At 35.0% G+C, this 19,930-nt stretch overlaps 1 protein-coding gene and 1 long non-coding RNA gene across 2 annotated transcripts in view; one reads left to right on the top strand and one right to left on the bottom strand.

Annotated features, from left to right (window-relative positions):
- Positions 1–9,669, bottom strand: part of LOC150099967 (uncharacterized) — a 67,032-nt gene extending 57,363 nt beyond the window's left edge. Inside the window, exon 1 of the long non-coding RNA XR_016549252.1 lies at positions 9,649–9,669. This is a non-coding gene — a long non-coding RNA (uncharacterized LOC150099967). The remainder of the gene's footprint in view (positions 1–9,648) is intronic.
- Positions 1–19,930, top strand: part of LOC150099966 (uncharacterized) — a 103,921-nt gene that overhangs the window by 38,597 nt on the left and 45,394 nt on the right. The gene's annotated exons all lie outside the window — the stretch shown is intronic.

The raw sequence follows: 19,930 nt of genomic DNA, 5'->3' as shown, positions 1-19,930 counted from the left end.
AATGTCGAACTTCTTCCTTTGTGAGGAACATTTTTCGACAATTTCATGACCTTACCAAACTAATAATGATGATGGTGATTTACATAGTTCCTAGAGTAATACGTTAGGCATGCAATTAAAAAGTCCTTTTTGATGGATCAGCTTTGATGGCTTGATGCCTTAATTGATTCTGTCAATTCAGAAGATCGATATTAAAACAGCCCATCCGAAGTGAGGAGGATATTTCTAGCTTGTACTTTTTGCGTCCCATTTCGAACTTGTAAAAGTTCTTGATGTAGACAATTTTGGTCATTCATTCTAAAGAAGCTTTTTTTTTTTTATTAAGCACCAAGCAAGAATGATTCACACATTTTTTTTGCTTGCAGGCATAATATGTTTAATTTGATATACAAAAAACAGAATTATTTATATGACACAATAAAAATGAACATACAATAGAAAGATATAAATTCCAAGATCTTTTGGGTCACGCTTGTATTAGAAAAATAGATTAAATGCTCATTGTTGTAGTTGAATTAATCTTGATAATGATAATATACTGTGCATAAACAAAGCTAATGGAACGATATGTGTGGGACGCTAAACAGTAGCTACGCGGATTAAATGATGAATCGTATAATTTGTAATAGGATTACAATATCAAATAGAAATGAGATATTAATCTGCCACAAAGGCGTCAGGTGATAAAAACGAACTAATCCAGAGAATGCCTTCTTGTCTGCAATGCGAGTTTTCACCAACAGAATCTACTTTTAATTGTTCTAGAGACAGGCCATCTTTTTCCACAACAAACATATCCCATAACTTTCAGTAATTGCATGCAACTTCCATAATTGAATACACCCCAAATAATCTATTTTAGCTGTTGCTGCAGACAGCTACGGTTATGAATGAAAGTGCTCACTTAAATGCGTTTAAGGTAGACTGGTTTATGTCTCTTCTTTAGCTAGCTATAGCTGCAGAGTGTGTGTGTGTGTGCGTGCGTACGTGTGTGTGTGTGTGTGTAAGCGGATTAGAGAAGTAGAAACTTAGCCTTTGAAAACACATTTTAATAAAAGAGATGGCAAATGAATGTATTAAAAATGGTTTGTCAGAAGTCTTAATAAAAATAATTTTCTACAGTTTACAATACGGTTCGTTTGATTTGTTTAAAAAAAAGTCAGTAAAGACTGAATGACGATTTTGGAATTAATCAAGCAAACGTAGAAAAAACAGCATTATAATGAATATAAAGTTCCTTTGTTGTTAGATGTTCCTGCGGTTTCTTTTAACTGCGCAGTCGCACAACAATCATTCCCTCGGCAACTGCCACTAGTGTTTATGCTTTTGGATTATTGTTGTTGTTAACAGGGTATCTCCATGGAGTCCAAGATTCATCGTTGGAATCCCATGCTATCATTCTTCACAATACACATTTCATACCTATCGTACATTTAATCCAAGAAACTTACGAGTACGAACGCCTACCAAATACAGTAATCGTAGATTGATTTGATTTTCTTCCAGAAAATATAGCTAATAACTTTTTTAATGGTTTGCTGAACGTTTACAGACATGTTGCCTTTATTGCACTTTTCCTCACATCCAGTAATTTTAAAACCCTTAATTTAATTTCCGTAGGAAAAAAAATCATGAAACATTATGATGTTTATGGTAATCCACTTGTGTGTGTGTGTGTGTGTGTGTGTGTGTGTGTGTGTGTGTGTGTGTGTGTGTGTGTGTGTGTGTGTTAAAAATACCAAGCAATTTTAAACCTGGTTTTACTCCATTTCCCAAGTAAGCAAACAGACAATAAGTCAAGTTTGCGCCTGCAAATGATGCAAGTCTAGCTGATCCTACAGGTAGTGCAAGACCAAGGCAACTCGTGGTAAAGGTGGCATAAGCTCTGATCACTAATCTTAATATTTACCCTTAATGCCAAAGCACATCTCCAAGAAGGGGATGCATGATGTTTTGTATTAAAGGCAACGGGCTACTACCCAGACCGGTTTCGACCTTTATTGAGGTCTCATCAGTGGGAGCTAGGCTAGAAATACCAAGATTTAGTAATACAGAGCTTATAAGTATTTTACCAGAACAAGTTGCCATAAGGTATTTTAACCTTATTAAATAAAAATCTCTGGAGGAGATATAAATGTAGAAAGTATTTTACCTTGGGTATAACCAAGGTAAAATACTTTCTACATATATATATATATATAATTGATAAAAATGGGTGCAAATCCTTAGCCCGCTCACAGTACAATGTATTATAAGTTTACCAATGATCTTTCGTGGAATTTAGAATCCTATGTTAACAAGTTTTGTATAAAAATAATAAAGATAAAACGTTTTCATCTTTCTGTTTCTATTATTCAGATCAAAATAAACTTAAATTTGCATTTTAATATGTAAATTGTCACGATCTAGCTGAAACAAACTATCAGTTATTTCTTTAATTGTTATCGTGTTGTTTTTCATACTAAGCCATAACAAAGTTTGAAATCCTGTTTTGAGTTACTATAATACGGTTGTTCTTAAATATTTGATTTTGCTATTTATCAATAAATATCAATACATTTAATACATTTCAATAAACATAACTATTGAAGTACTGACAGAATTGCGAAATGCTATTTGTTTTATTAGTTGTAATTTTCATTTCATCATTTTAAACAGAAAACATGAGATAGCTTTTGCTATTTTATGTTAGATGATTTGATTATGCATTAATAATAACAACAAATAATAATAATAACAACAACAATAATAATTTATATGGAACTATGTTCATCAGGGTACAAATACTTTCTGCCTTGATGAATTGGATCTCATTGAAATACATAGAAAGTATTTCAATGAGAAAATATAGCGTCAGCCAGTTGCCTTCTAGTCCGTTAGTTTCTATGTACTTCGTGTTTTAATTTCCGATCACTCGGGACCATTACATACCAGTTATTCATGGACAGGGGGAAAAAAAGATCCAATATTGAATTCTCTCTCTTTTTTTCAGCTTTATTTGTTTTGCTCTTCAGCAGATAAAGTGATAAAATGGCATAGCCTACAAGATGTAACTTTCGATTTCTTGTGTTTACGGAAGAAGAAGATCCCTCTCACCCCTCTTTCCATTTGTAGGGTAATGATTACGGTTCTCATTTCAGTTTTTAACTTTAAGTAAAGGATTCATCTCTGGGAGCAATGCTACTTTTATTCGTCCTCCAAATATTTTTCTTCTAATACTAATACTATTGAATACAAGCGAAGGTTTATGGCTTCACTCTCAGGTAAGCGAAGTCTCTTTCATCTCCTGGCAAAGTCCATAATTTTCCATTTCCTGCCAAGCACATTTTGTCATCCAATCACTTTCAACCAGCACTCTCCTCACAACCAGGGCGTAAATCAGACCGTGAAAAGGTCTCCGTAGCTGCCTCTAACTAAATTCGTTAACCATGATAGCCTGCAATCTTGTTCGGTGAATCCCCAGATCCCTTCGCTGGCATCGTCGTACTTTATTATTTATACCTCCTCTTACTGCAGAGGCGACAACTTTGTTGTAGGCATGAGCGCTGACCACTTCTAGTCGGCTGATTACCCACCCACCCCCCAAAAAGTCGAGACTTACTGGGGACTTGAAGACTTTATGAATAGTGGGAACTCTGGATGTGATATCCGGGCACACAACATTCTCGCAGTTCTGAACAAAATACATAACGGAAACTAAATATTTTAAACAGATGCCCTCTTACCTCAGAAAATTCTGACAACAAACAATCTATAGCAGTATAAATTTCAGGATGAGAAAGGATACAAAATATTTTGGCAGAGATTTTTAAAGATGGTCAGTTTTGGTTTTAAATGTTGACAAAGGAATATGCAAAACATAAAAGTAAATTTGTCGTGAAGTGTTTTCATTATTTTCTCTTTAAATTCCTATCTTGTAAATACAAGTATTTTTTGTCGAAATAACTAATGAAATAGTGCTATATTTACGAGAAACCTAAATTGCACTCACTCAATAGTGGGCCTCCTTGCACCCTGATAATGCTTTCCATCCTTCTAGATATACTGTACATTTCACCTAATTGTAATATGTTCTAGATATGTTAAAGCATTTATCGTCGCCATGAATACTAGTCCATGTGTCGTTGTTGGACACTTTGGTCGACACACAATGTTCCAGTTCATCCAAAAAAAAAAGTATTCTTTTGGAATGGGATCAGAAAGCGTGCATCCTCATGTTTCCATCGGCTGATGGATTTTTACAAACAGATACGCCAGCGATATAACATTTTATGATAACTCCTTTTCGAAGTCCGTTAGTTCTACTTGGTATATGCCAATATACATTTAAAGCAGGATGAATCCCAATACTTGCTTTAACATACAGTAGATATAACATTTCTTCTTCCACATTTCCATCAGATATGTGTAATAATTTTAGAAAGTGTATTACTTGTATAATAATGGAAGATAGCACAAGTGATACTACAAAAGTACAGGAAAATGTACGGTGTTATTTGTTACAAACAGTATACAACCATACATATAATTGTGTATTGGCAAAATATCAAGAATGGCATTAGGCTGCTAGTGGAATATACGAATATTCTGTTTTGAAGTCTTATCAATGGCGACAAATTGTAATAATTTCTATTCCAAAAATCTACGGTGACAAATTTTGTCACAGAATATACTGCAGTAATTACTTCTTAAAAACTATTATAACTATTAATTTTGGAAATGAACTACTTGTTCACACTAAGGATTTATTATGGAATGGATAAATATCATTTCACAAACATTTATTTTATATTTCTCAATAGTTTATGATTCAAACCAGTCGCAGAGTTTTAAAAATTTATTTCAAGCTTCATGAGTCGTTGTGAGACCGGCAACTTAATCTTTTCCCTCCTGATATGCAGTTTTACTCCTTCACAAAGAGATGGCCCCACCATAAAATGTATGAAATTCACAATAGGCGAAGTACGTTATTTGTGTCGAAGAAATGTGTTACAGATGGATTTAAACAGCAGAAGTTATTCCATCTAGGAGGACAATGCGAGAATATAATCATTCTTAATGCGATCGTTCATATTCTACCGACTTTTTATTAAAATTATTTCTGAAAAACAAATTAATTTTTGGACAACTTACATATAATTACCGAGGCTATGCATTAGTTTACTTCTGAAGAATGTTTTGTAACATCCACGTTACAATTTGACCCCGCACTCACGACCTTATGGAATACTTCACCCCAATCTATTACTAAATGTATTTTCTTTCTTTCTTTTTTAAGGGCTGTGTTTTCTATTGTTTCTCAAAAGGCTTATCAAAGCTTTGGGAGATTCTCACTAAACTTGCTCAATGTACATACGAGAGGACGCTCTAATCCTCCTTTATAAGAAGATGACATTTGGTGACCAATAGCTCTGTTTTAATTTGCTGTCTTCTGCTAATTTAATTACAAAGGAAGCATACTTACTTACTAGCATAATATTCGAAATATCAAATATATTAATTTTTCCCGGCATTGCCCCTCAGAATTTATCTTTTGAAAGCTACCTCAATCAATTATGATGAAGTAATGAAGTGTTCCGTTTCTCTGAATTCACATTTATTTACCTAACGCAACCCGAACACGGTTGCTATTAAAATAATGCAATTAATAAAAGTTGCCCGACTGTAACGTTGTGTGAATATGAACACAATAACTTAACAATCAAAAATTAATCCCTATTGACGTGGTTTCTCCAATATCTGTCAGAAGTCAATTAATTATTTGCTTTAATCCATTCAAAAGGGAATGATTGGCTATTAAGTGCTAATTTAATCATAAATGATTGTCAGGTTCAGCAGCGGTTTACAACTCGGAAATATTTCGCATTCCAGAAGCTCTAACTTGAACGCATTCATCACAGATGTGGAATTGTACAAAATTCTTGGAAAGTTTATGTGTAATCACATCGATATAATAAATAAAGCATTTGTTCGTAGATAGTTTTTAATATGTTTTAAATATTCTAGTATTTTCAAGATATTTTATTTTTACAACAAAAATATTTACGAAAAAAAAAATTACTCTATGTATTTGTTTAAATTAAGGCACATAGTAAAAACAAAACAGCCCTGAGGGGATCTAAAAGTGTGAGGAATTCGAACGTCGAGTATCACAAAGAAATTACAAGGTTTCAGTGTAAGCGCTTTTAAATGTGTATATTCACATTTCAAGAAGAGACAGAGAGCGCTTCGTTATTTTCCGACTGACATTGCGCAGAACAGTTCTTTGAATATCAGTGTGCTGTCGTCTGCTGAAACAGCTTTCTTGTAACTATACGCATGCTTGTATCATCACTAGTATTTTTATGTAATGCGCAGAAAAAAAAAATAACTACCAATCTTTGAGCGTTGAATCTACGGTAGAATAAAAAAAAAGAATAATAACAGATATGTAGTTCCATGTCCACTGTGGCAACTGCAGGAAAAAATAAAGATCATTTCGTGGCATCTTCTCTCTCTCCTCTTGCCTGTCTGAGATATTTATCCCATATTATATATTATTTCTCGATAGTTCTGTCTTACCAGCGAAACCTTATCACAAACGTCTTTTTTTTAGTTGTTTTTGTTTTACGGATTTTTTTTTCCTTTTTTTTTTTTTACACTCGGTTATTTCTGTTCTGTCTACTCGGCAGCATTTCAGTGTATGTGACAAATTACTACTTTTGCTACGCTGAAGGGAATTCGCGTTTGGATTTTAAAAATGGATGATATTATAGAGTTTTCTAAAAATTATTGCTGTATCTAAAAGAAAAGAAGTGTGTGTTCTCATTTATCTTTTGGTTCTTAGCACACTAAAATAAGTGGAGATTTTATGTATTCTTTTTTTAATTCTCTGTTTTACAATTTCACACAGCATTCATTAACACACGAAACAATACGGATTCATTAACTCACATTTTAACTCATTTCTTACTGAAACTGAGGGACATGACAAAGTTTTATAGTTAATTAACGATAAATTCGGCAAGTAGGCTTTTGTTTATTTGTTTGTGTGTGTTAAACTTCACAACGCCCGGTGAATGTGCTTTCTAATTTTGCACATGGAACGAATGCTAAACTGAGTATTAAAAGCTAGACTGGCCAATGTAACATATTTTATTTAAAGAGCATGCTGAAAATTCTGTGGTTGCTTCACGCTACAATTATAATCAACTATTCGCACGCGAGCAGGAGAGCAAAACAATATTTTGTGGTTAGCAAGGTTTGGTTATACATCTAAAACCCTATAAAATTTTATTATTTTAAATAATATAATTGAATTTTTATTTTATGGTCATAAAATAATGATATTAATCAAAATGTGTATAGTTATAATGAAATTTATTGTTAACATTCATAATTGTTTTTATCTTAATAAAGTTTACAAAAAAAAGGGGGGGTGGGGGCAAGAAACTGCACAAAATCAATAGTCAGCCAGTCAAACACAGACTGTATCCTCTGTGTTTGACTGGCGTATTGTTATGTTTTTAAAAATTATGAAGATAAACAAAATTGGATACTCTAAAAAGCCAAATAGAAAATAAAAGATGAGCAACAACTTGGAATCGATACACTTACCAAAAACAAAACAAAACAACAAAAAAGAAACATCCAGAATGCTCGGCATTACCTACACACTCATTACCTATAAAGCTTATACATTGATCATCTGATTCTCTAGTGTCTATCTACAACGTATTGCATATCTATAGTCCATCTCTAGCACAATCAAGTTTTCCATTCACATTCTCCTTTTGGCAAGAAATAGTACAGAATAATAATTCCTAATTTATTAGCAAAGATAAAATACGCTTCAACTGTTTATTGCAAACTATTCTTTTAAATGTGGGGATACCAGGTATTGCCCAGAGAAGAATGAAAAAAAAAAAAAAAAAAAAACATGCTCGGCATGACGCTTTGGGACAGGATATCCTTCCATTTGATAAGATTTAGAACGGGTTTACTTTGTCAAAGGTATTATGCATTCATAACACAGATAGATTGGATATATTGCAAGATATAACGACGCAATATGATCTAAATTATTAACAGAATGGAATGCTATGGATGGTAGTAAGCAAAGGGGAAGACCAAGGATGGTAAGTTGAAAAATTGTTAGGATTGCTAGAATATAATAGATGAGAAAAGCTGAGAAGAGTGAAAATAGAGAAAATTTGGGAGGTAGTAGATATCAAAACTTCAAGTATTGTACTATTTCATTGAGAGCCTCCGTAGTTCAGTCAGTATAGACGAATCTCTTTGGTCGGAAAGACCTGGGTTCGATTTCCGCCAGCAACGTGAGGAACCTTTTATCTGGTCTCTTTCGAAAAAAGGTGAAGTAGCCGGTAGGGAGATATTTAAGATGTTTTATTACATAAAACATCTAAAAATATCTTAAGTATCGCCTGTATACTAACTGTTGTTTTAACTTGGTTTTAGTAATACTGCATTGTTCGATATCTTTCATTTTTCGACTGTCCAAGTCTACCAAATGTTTTACTTTTGTCCTGTTCTAGAGACTGAATAAATTTCTTAATTTGCTTCAAATCTTTAATAGCATTTACTAAAAATTGTTTAAAACTTCATTCTCATTTGATGGGCTTTATGGAATTTTGGCATATACAGCTGACGAAAACCTTGAAGAACGAAGTACAATAAACTTTCAAAAAGAATGCATTGTACATCTTCATCAACCTGTTGTCACGCGCCTGGCACTCACACTGCAGTTGTTCGTCAAATGAAGTTGCCGAGTAAACGATGTCCGCTCATCCTGTTTTCTGTAGTTGTGCTAGTGAAAAGTTTAACCTATGACGTGTTGAACGTCAAAGCAACTCACTTTGCAGGCCATTTCTCACACAGATAAGCCACAGACGACGCTGAAGTTCTGCGTCTGATATTCTACAAGCCATCCGTCATGTCGATGTCAACGTAAGATCATTTCACAAGGGACACTTATAAGTAAGAAGCTCCGAGCGTCACTTTGTTCTAGCACTTTCTGGATCAACTACCTTGTCTTTTACACACGCGCAAAGAATGCTGTAAAATATCTGAAGTTATAAAAACTAATAGTTTTGGTGTGTCTCCTTAGTAACCGTTGCTATGGAGAAACACGAAGCTCAAAGTAATAATAGCCGCGTAATGTGAATGGATAAAAATAATATAATGTGGATGCAATGATAGGTACGTTGACTCTTCGTTGATCTATCAGATGCGCGAACATTTATTCGAACTGCTTTTATCCATCTTGACAGAATAAAAAGTCTAGAAAAATCAACTGTAGAGTCTCGCACCAATACTATGAAAAGAGATATTAATAAAATGTCTGACTACAAGAAAATTGCAGGCAAGAAACATGGATAAAACATTGTAGCCACGAAATATTTATAGATGAGTTCTTTAAATCAGGAATTTCTCGGCGATAAATAACATATGTGAACAACACAGTTTTTGTTTTTAATTTAACCTGTTGACTACATCTTTTTTTTTTTTTTTCGAAAAAATTTGTTTCTCTAGAAAACAGATTTCACCCTTGCTATCATTATTCTAAGTAGATGCTGGAACATCAGTATATAAAAATTACTATTCGGTCTATTAAACTCTTCAACTTTTGCTAGGTTGAAATAGACTAACCTTAACATAGGAAATTCATACTAATTGATGGTCGATCTGTCAGTCATCTATTATTTCTCAAGTATCTATTTCAGTCACTAATTCTTTATTGATAACAGCTAAAATATTTCCGTCACTCACTCAGTTAATCCTTTCTTTCAAGTCAATCCGTCTATCTTTAAAACTGCACTTTACACAGCTCAGTGCAGAATCTCTGAACTAGCCATATTTTTTTATTTTTATTTTATTGTTATTGTTGTGTTACTGAGTTTTACACAAAACACAATAGCACATGTTATCCTTGATACTCAGCTATCATAACAGCATAGTAACACCATCACGTTGAACTTTGGCCACGAGTCACTGAAATAATACGATAAGAGTGACCTCTTGTGTACACAATCAATAATCGGTTTTCACAATATATAAATATATAGGTTTATTTACATTAAAGTGGTTTCTGGTTTATTGTAAAATTTTTTGGGGATCAAGTGTATATGAACAAGGATTTCAAATTCTGTGCTGTTTTTCTAATATAGATTCTCAAGAAATTACTTCACTTATGTTAATTTCTTGACTCGGTTCATAATAGTTCATTAGTTCATGACTAAGTTTGCAATAAGATATGCCTTGCGTTGATATGATTAAATTACTTTCAGCTTCGAAATCGACTGTTCTGTGTTGGCTAACGTAATAGTGTGAAATGCATTTGTATCACCGGCACATGTCGGATAAGCTGTTCATGGTATTTACATTTTAATGAGAAGTTAGACATTTTTGAATATTTAAACCGTGTGTATTAACATTCCATGTGATGGTTTTAAAGCTAATTATCTTCTCCTCAAGTTTGTTAATGAATTCGATGAGTACTTATTAGAAAGGCTTTTACAGTATCACTGTGTGTGTGTGTGTGTGTGTGTGTGTGTGTGTGTGTGTGTGTGTGTGTGTGTGTGTGTGTGTGTGTGTGTGTGTGATTTCTTCAGTTATAAACACGCAAACTAGTAGATAAAGTAAGGAGCAACAACCTCACAACCACTGTCACCAGTTATACAAGGGACCGATGGATTTTTTAAAAAAATATTTCTAATTATGCGTTGCATTATTCAGCACTTTGTGCGCACACTCGTTTGGCTAACGATGGCTGGGATGTATTTGGACAAGTTGATACTTGGACTTATATTTAGATGTTTCGGATCCAATATCATTTCTAAGGATTCTCAACTTTTTCTCTCAGTTAAGTCATAGCAACGGTAATAGTTCCCATTTATCCCATAACACTTGATGTCACATTGCCGAAGCGTGTTTGGGTCAGCTGAAGAGAGTACATGTGATGATAAAGTTGATTCTTCACTCCTTCTGTGTTCATTATCTCGAACTTGCTCGATGGATTTTTCTGTCTGTCCATAATGAGATGACCTACGAGTACATTCACACCGTAGCCGTTAGATATCCGGATATTTAAGTGGACTATGTCGAGGTTTTGTGAATCGGAGTAGTGATCTCTTGATGAAGGGGGTGAATACTGTTTTAATTTTATGTTCTCTAAATATTTTGCTAGTTTTATGGAAGAGTAATGAAGCCTCTGTTTTCCCCTTCATTAGAATTATCTCTAATCTCGTGTCGGTTAAGTAGTCTAGCGATAAAGCGGTTATTATAACCATTTTAAAGAAAGGTGTTTTTTGAATGTTGAAGTTCTTTGGCTAGTTCATCCTTGTCAGGGATAAGTCGGCGGGGATCTTGCTCCTACTGTAGAAATAATACTCAATACTGTATTTGAGGTATATAATGATGGGAAGAGGCATGTACATATTTGTCATATATGTGCATGCTTTTGAAATATAGAGACTTTTAATTTTCCGGATTCCTTAGATAATCGAAGATCTAGAAATGGGTTGGGAGTTAACTGTTAGATTGTAATTCCTAGGCGAATTTTATGTTAGATGAATTTCACAGCGACGAGTATATATATCCTCGTCGCCTTGCTGTAACTTGTTAAATAAATATATCTAGAACCTTGCGTACATCTGAAATCCCTTTCGATTACAGTTTTATTCGTCTACTTTCAAACTCATCAAACATTCTATTTTACTCACAGAACCAATATCCTTTCCGATATCGTATATTAATTTGGAAACAACACGAATGGCTACTGCAACATCAGTAATAATAGGAAATCGAAAGAGTCGAAGAAAAAAATATTTTTTAATCTCCTGTCCATTTTATTTGTTTTATCCTCCTCTGATGGTCTCTGTTTTGGAAAACATCTCTCTCTCTCTCTCCCTCATATATATATATACACACGCACAACAGAGCTTCACTAATCGCTCGCCCACTCGAACGTGACGAGTAGCTATAGACTAGACCATAGGTTCCCAAAGTGGGCGGTACCTCCAGTGGGCGCTGAAGCCTTCTAAGGGGGGGGGGGAGCTAAGGATCAGAAACATTTGGGGACCTCCAGGCGGTCTAGGGGTCGGTGGCTCTTTATAGAAGAAATTAATAATATATATTTAAAAATTAATTATTTTCGTGATTTTGTGATTAGATAATCATTTAAAATTTAAATATTGCATTTTAATTAATCTTATGTCCGTCTTACACGATCAATTTTTTTTTATCAATTTTCTATTTCAATTATTTAATCATTTGAAAATTTACCATGTCAGATAGAAATAGATGTCAATTTTCTATGTCAATGAGAAAATAGAGCATGTATATATGTGTGTATAATAGGTTATGTTTACAGTAGCAAATATATTCGTTATATTTCATTTCAAAATATATATAAAATATATAAAACCACTTTTCTAATTGATTTGTACAAAAATAAACCGAATTTTATATAATTTAATATTACGAATAAAAATAATAATGGCAAGAAAGAAATAAAATCGTAAATTTTAGTTAGCCTAGTTAGTACTAACTTATATTGCTAACTAGAAGTAAAAAACAAAGCAAATATTATTCGAAACTTATTATACTGTTTTCTGTGATTATGTTTTGTAGGTTTGTTGTTTATATCTTGTGTAATTATTTAATTTATTAATTATTCGGACAATGTCGTGGTCGGACGAACAAAATGCGCTTGCGTGCAAAATAAAAAATTGAATGTGTCATACAGGATATTTTAACTTCTATTTTTTATATACTTAAAAAATTTATTCATTTTTTGCTATTGTAAAAATTGATTGTGCCATACAGGCTTTAATCTATCCACGCAGCAGACGAGTCTTAACTAGTAGTATGTCGGTCAACTATTACGTAGGTAATTTACTCAATTCAGCATGTTTTGACAGGAATATGGGTGTTTGCAGTGACTTGTTCAAAGACTGAGTACGATGGTATCGCAAACAAGTCAATGCATGCAAGTCAATTCGGGCTAGATTTCAAATCTATAAATACCAGTGGTTCAGGAATAAGTTTCATTATTTTTTGTGTGCTTTGTCAACAGTCATCAGTCGAAAGTGTGATAGATAAGTGGAGTCATACAAAGTGCAAATTAAATATTTTATTTTGTGAATATTTTTGCAAATTTTATTACTTCATTATGTCTGAATATAAGAGGAAATGTCGACAGTACAGTATTGAGTATTTGAAATATGGTTTTATTCAGTCTCCTACGAACCAATTATTACCCATGTGCTTGATTTGCTAAAAAGTGTTTTCAAATGAAGTAATGAAGCCTTCTAGGCTACAAGAGCATTTGACTATAATGCATGCTGACAAAAAGGATAAAGATTTGTCCTATTTTCAAGTACTAAAAGAAAAATATTTTAAACGTCTAACTATACCAAAACTTTTTACGTAGTCCACTAAACAAGATAATGACGGATTACAAGCTTCTTATAATATTTCATTATTAATCGCAAAGAGCGGGAAAACCACACACAATTGGGGAGGAATAAATCTTGCCGGCAGTAAAAGAAGTAATAAACACTGTGCTTCATAAGCCAGCGTCAGATATCATCAGGAAAAAAATTCCTTTTGAGCAATAATTCAGTGCAAAGAAGAATCGATGAAATGGCTGAAGACGTTGAAAAATCATTGTGCGATTATTTGAAGACATGCCAATTTTCCATTCAACTCGATGAATCAACTCTCCCAAATAATGAACCACTACTCTTATCATGCGTACGATTCATAAAAGAAGAAAAAGTTTGTCATGAATTATTATTTGCTAAAAACTTGGAAGCGGATACAAAGGGAGAATCTATGTTTAATTCATGAATAAGTTTTTCAAGAGAAAGACATTCCTATTCGTAATATTTTGTCTGCTGCTACTGATGGTGCTCCAGCAATGACAGGGCGCCACAAGGGTTTCATAGCGCATTTGAAACACGCCGTGCCAAATGAACTCGCTATACATTGTGTTCTTCATGGTCAACATTTGGTTGGGAAAAATGTAAGTGAACGCCTACACACGTTGCTCCATTACGTTATTAGAATAGTCAACAAGATTAGAAGCAATTCATCGAGTGACAGATTGTTTAGCCAACTTTGTAGTGAAAACGATGAAGATTTCAATCGTTTGCCGCTTCACACAGAAGTTCGTTGGCTTTCAAAAGGTATTTGTTTGAATCGATTTTACAATTTGTTTGATTTAGTACTAGAGTTCCTAGAAAACAGAGACGACGGATTGCGGGCCAACCTAATTACATCCAAAAATGACATCGCTTATTTGACAGACCTTATAAAATATTTAATGAAGTCAATCTACAACTACAAGGTGATGAATTGAATTGAATTAAAACAAAAAACGTTATTGCTGCTTTTGTAGGGAAACTTCTTCTGTTCAAGCGGAATATAGGCAGAGGGGATTATAGCCACTTTTCAAATTTATCAGCAGTGTCTCTCAAAAAGGAAGATTTACTTACATACTGCCAACACTTGTAGGTTCTCCATGCTGATTTCAATGAGCGATTCAAGGATATTCTAAACAAGAATATACCAAATTGGGTTCTAGATCCTTTCTCACATGTAAGCACAGCAGGATCATCAAATTTAGAAGTGGAACTCATAGAACTCACTAGAAATGAAGAACTAAAAATAAAATTCAAAACTGGATACCAAGAGCTCTGGCTTCAAAAATCAATACCGACACTGTACCCTTGATTATGGGAAATAGTGCAGACATTTTTAATTGCATTTCCATCTTCTTATTTGGCTGAGCGTGGGTTTAGTGCTGTAGTGAATTTACTATCTAAGAAAAGGAACCGATTGAATATAACTGAGCGTGGCGATTTACGACTGTTTTTAACGACAGTTGAACCCGATATTAACAAACTTTTAAAAATGCACCAGGCTCATCCTTCACATTAATTTGTTATTTTTTCTTTGTATTTTTACTTTGTAAGTTCGAAATAAATTTGATGGTGTTTTAATTATGACAATAAGATTCTTACTAATGTGAAGCAATCTCTTAATATGCATTCCGAATTTTCATATTTAAACCATTGTATGAAACTTCACATTAATTTGTTATTTTTGCTTTGTATTTTTACTTTATAAGTTAGAAATAAGCAATTTTGTAATGTATTTAATGATGTTTTAATTATTACAATAAGATTCTTATTAATGCAATGCAATCTCTTAATTGTATCCACATTTTCATATTTAAACCATTGTATGAAATTGTGCATAATGTTATTCGAGCATACATTTTACAATCTTTACATATGGGCTACGTTTCACCAAAATCGGTATAGCAATAACTGTGTTCAAGATGAAGCACATATTGGCCACTTCTTTTTAAAAATTTAACGGCATAAGCAGCAAGGTATCATTAGTTGCTATTTACGTCAAAAATATCAAACGGCTTGAACGCGGAAAACTGTTATAATGGGGCGTTACAAAATTTATGTCTTGCAAAGTGGGCAGTGGCCCGAAAAAGTTTAGGAACCTATGGACTAGACAGAATATTTTTATACGCTACATTTTCTGAGAAAATCACAGTGCTCCCAAAATATTAGTAGTATAGAAGAAAAAGCTAAGCTAATTTGGCGAGGGATCTACTCCTTCACTAGAATTTTTTTATTTAATTAAAAACATTTATTAAAGTTTTTTATTTAATAAAATTTTTAATAAAATATTTGTGGACAAAATTAATAGCGAAGTATCTGGTGCCTGCTCTATATTTGATAGTATTTCTTGGCAGTTCGGCATTGATTTTATGGTGATTATGAAATCAAGACGCTCACTAGCCATTTTCATCACTTAATATCTCCTAAAGATTCACTTACGGATGTTATAAAAACCATTTTAAACGAATAGTACGAAGTTAATGTATTATGCAGTCATTTGAGCTTGGTGACATTCTGAAATCAACTGAGTCACACAAGGACAGATTTCCGATTTGATTGAAATTAATATCAATCAACAGTAGTAGTTCTTCCTACTTCCAAGACATCTTGCGAAAATGTAATAACAGAACTAAGCTTGTTGGGGGGGGGGGAGTTCTAGCTTAAGAATTTATAACAATATATTGAAATGACCAGAATGTGCAATTGATCAGTGGAATTTTTCTGTAAATATTCGTCATATAAAGAGCCATTCTAGTAACAAAAATTAATGTAATAAATTATATTTTCCCAAAAAAGTAATATTAGTTTTACTGTTCTTCCTATTCTTATTATTTATTGACCTTTTCCTTTTCCCTCTTCGAATGATTTTTACACAATCGAAATATTATTGTTTGATAAAATTAATTCAAATTTCCCAATAAAATTATAAAATTATCCCATTAAATTGGGACATATCATGAAAAGAAATTAGCGAAGGTTGGGGGTTTTGAGGAAGTACGTTTTCTGAATGGCGAGTAGGATTTTGAATAATTTTTCGAGCCCTGTATATACAAAGTGCTGTCCGTAAGTTTCAGAACTTGATTTCTTGACGCGTACAACACCTTCAGTAGTATGCGAGTTATGATGTGTAGTGTAAAGTGCTTTCTCTGTATGTCGTGGATATGACAAGTGAACAGAGAATTGCGATGAAATTTTGTTTTAAAATGTGGATCTTTCTACTATAGAAACTCTAGAAATGGTAGAAAAAGCATATGGAAACGAAGCCATGAACCGATCTAAGTGTTCAGGTGGTATTCTCGATGTTGTGATGGAAGGGAGTCGGTAGAAGATGACGAGAGAAGTGACCGTCCTATATCGACTCGAACTCAGGAAAACATTGCCACTGTCGTTCAATTGGTGAAGAACGATCGTCAAATCACAATCGACGGATGATAGGGAAGGCTACCATGATGTAATTCGACGTGGAAGAGGAAGTTGTGTGCACGTTGTGTCTTACATGTCTTGACATCTGAGCAAAGAGAAGATTTCCACGTCTTGTCATGACATATGTAAACATTCTTATTTTCTGTAGACTGCTGGATGCAGAGGAAAATTTCTTTGACAAATTGATTACGGAAGATGAAAGTTAGTGTTTCGCCTACGATTCCGGAACAAAACGACAGAGTTCTGAATGGGTTGGTGAGACATCTCCCTGAGGAGAGACAGTGAATACGGAATTTCATAAACAAGTTATGGATCGTCGCTTGAAATGCATTCAATCTCACCGCATTTCGGTAGTGAGATTTTTTCCTGTTGCCCCATAAAGCTCCCACTCACAAAGCTGCAAATGTGCATCACTTTTGACACACGAAAGTATCCCCCACTCTTTATCACCTCCCTTACTCACCAAAGTTATCCCTTTCGGTCCATTTTCTGTTCCCAAAGTTTAAAATGAAGCTAAAAGGACACCAATTTGTAGATATTCCAACCATCCAAAAAAAAAAAGCTATAACCGATGCATTAATGACAGTCGAAAGAGATGAATTTTCTACAGCTCGCCGAAAACTGTACTGCTGTGCTAAGGCCTGGATAGATGCCAAGATCGCATTTCAAGTAATAAATATGTTCTATCTTTCTCTCGTGTGTTTTTGATTTTCTTTATGATTTTTTTGTCCTAAAACTTTTGGTCTGCTGTGTGTGTGTGTGTGTGTGTGTGTGTGTGTGTGTGTGTGTGTGTGTGTGTGTGTGTGTGTGTGTGTGTGCGCGCGCGCGCGCGTGCGTGCGTGCGTGCGTGTGTGTCCGTTACGTAATGAGATAACAATTATTATATCAAAAGAACTATATTTGGAATTGTCAATTCACAGCTTCAAAATAATCTCCCTCCAACTCGACACAATGTTTACATCTGTCATATAGGTGTTCGAAGGCACGGAGAAAGTCCTGAACAGGAACCTCCTTCACTGTCTGGGTCACATCGCGTTGGATGTCCTCAATGTCCCTGAAGTACTGCCCCCCCCTTTCAAGGCACACTTCATCTTTGGGAAGAGGAAAAAGTCTGCGGGAGCTAAATCTGACGAATAGGGGAGATGTTCGATCACACAGATCAACTTCGAAGCCATAAACTGCTTCACAGGCAAGCCATAGTGCGCGAGAACGTTGTCTTGCAACCAATTATTGTTGTGGAACATTTCTTTCCTGACACGTCGCACGCGGGCGTACAGACGTTGCACATTACTCCTAAATAATACTGACCATTCACTGTGGTGCCCTAAGGAACAAATTCGCGGTGGATAATTCCAGAAGCGTCGAAAAAAAAAATGACCATTGCTTTGACACGTAAATTTTACAACCTGCCTTTCTTCTGCCGGGGAGAAGATGTTTCGTTTTCGGATCAAACTAAAACATCAACTTTGATCACCGGTGACAGTTCTCTGCAACACACATCACAATCTCGATCAACTGTATAGATGAAATTTTGACAACATGCAACACGCTGCTCTTTCTGTTCGTTTGCCAATGTGTGCGGCACAAACCTCGAACAAATTTTCCTCTTTCAAAGATTAATCTAGTCGGTTCCTTACTGACACCGAGCTATGCAGCAAGTAGCCTAGTGGTTATTCGCCTGCCATGGACAACAATTTTCCCCAGCTTTCGTTACATTTTCATTTGTCCTTGGTCGTCCACTGCGTGGTTCATCTACCAGACTCCCTTCCCTCTTTAAATGTTGAAAACCAGCGGAGCACCTGTGCACGGCTCAGACAGTCATCACCTTAACATGTTCATTGCCAATCAAGCGATATCGCGTGGACGTCGCTAACTAAATAAAAAAAAAATAAAAAAAATTTGGCCACCACACGAAATTCCAATTTTCAGCTTGGCAATGAAAGTGTTAAACATGTTTAGGTCTTGGCACAATTCTTTAGTAGTTTTTCCTAATTTAAATTTGACTACAGCTTTTTGCTCCATGACGCAACTTCTGACACGCTCCATTCACACACTCTTACTTCAACGGTTGCCACACGAAAACGCGTTTGTTACTTTTATTCAAAGGGCTGTTCTGTAAAAATGATAAGATGTAGGACGTCGTTTTGCTGCGATGACTGTAGCAATCCTACGGGGCATACTTTCCACAAGCTGACGATAGCAATCGATGAAAATGTTAGCCCATTCTTCGTGTAGGCATGTAACAAGATCCTGGATTGTTGTGGGGCGAACGTCACTTGATCTCACCCGACGCTCAAGTTCATAATAGACGAACTTGAGCGTCGGGTGTTCAACAGAGATGTTCAATAAGGTTGAGATCAGGGCATCCCACACCTGTCCATCTGTTCGGTAGAGGGTGTAGCGTGAATCATTCCTCCATAACACAGCTTTCGAAGATTTCACTTCCCACTACACACGCTCTTTTCACCACTGAAAACGGCGCTGCATGTTGGTTCGTGTAATGTGGGATTTGTATATTGAAGTCCTACCATGGAAACCCATGTTGTGTGCCCTGATTCTGAATGTTTTTGTGCAGATTCGTGGTCGGCTGACGAATGGCGGTTTTTATATATTATCCTTCGTAGCACCATACGGTGACGTTAGGCGAGTGTGGTGAGTCGTTTATTGCAGGTAGCGCTTGAAGTTGACTCCCTGCGCTTCTGTCTCAGCATGATATATATCACTGATTATTGACCTCGGATGATCCAATTTGTCAACAGTTTGCTGAACAGATAGGACTGCAACATGGCATCCTATCACAACGCCTCTTTCAAACTTCGTTAGTTGCCTTATCACGGCCATTTCACCCGGACAGTTGCACTTACTTGGGAGCATCATATTCTTCCAATTTATACCGGCTACGTGACTCGTTACAGGGCACGATGAGCCTTGGCCATGTAGGGGGTGTCCGCTGACTTTATTCCAAGCAGGTATATATAAGTACATCAAATCGTTTATCCATTGAGATGTGGCAAGATAAGATGTTCGATGGGACCTCTGCGCAACTAGCGTCTAATTGAACTGAATTTTCTTCATATCGAGAC

The sequence above is a fragment of the Typopeltis vanoorti genome, chromosome 13 (assembly GCF_054136105.1).
Source record: "Typopeltis vanoorti isolate ZY-2024b chromosome 13, IOZ_Tvanoo_1.0, whole genome shotgun sequence".
In the NCBI taxonomy this organism is placed as follows: Eukaryota; Metazoa; Arthropoda; class Arachnida; order Uropygi; family Thelyphonidae; genus Typopeltis; species Typopeltis vanoorti.
Note: the sequence above shows the minus strand (reverse complement) of the source record. Positions and strands in the feature narration are given on the sequence as shown.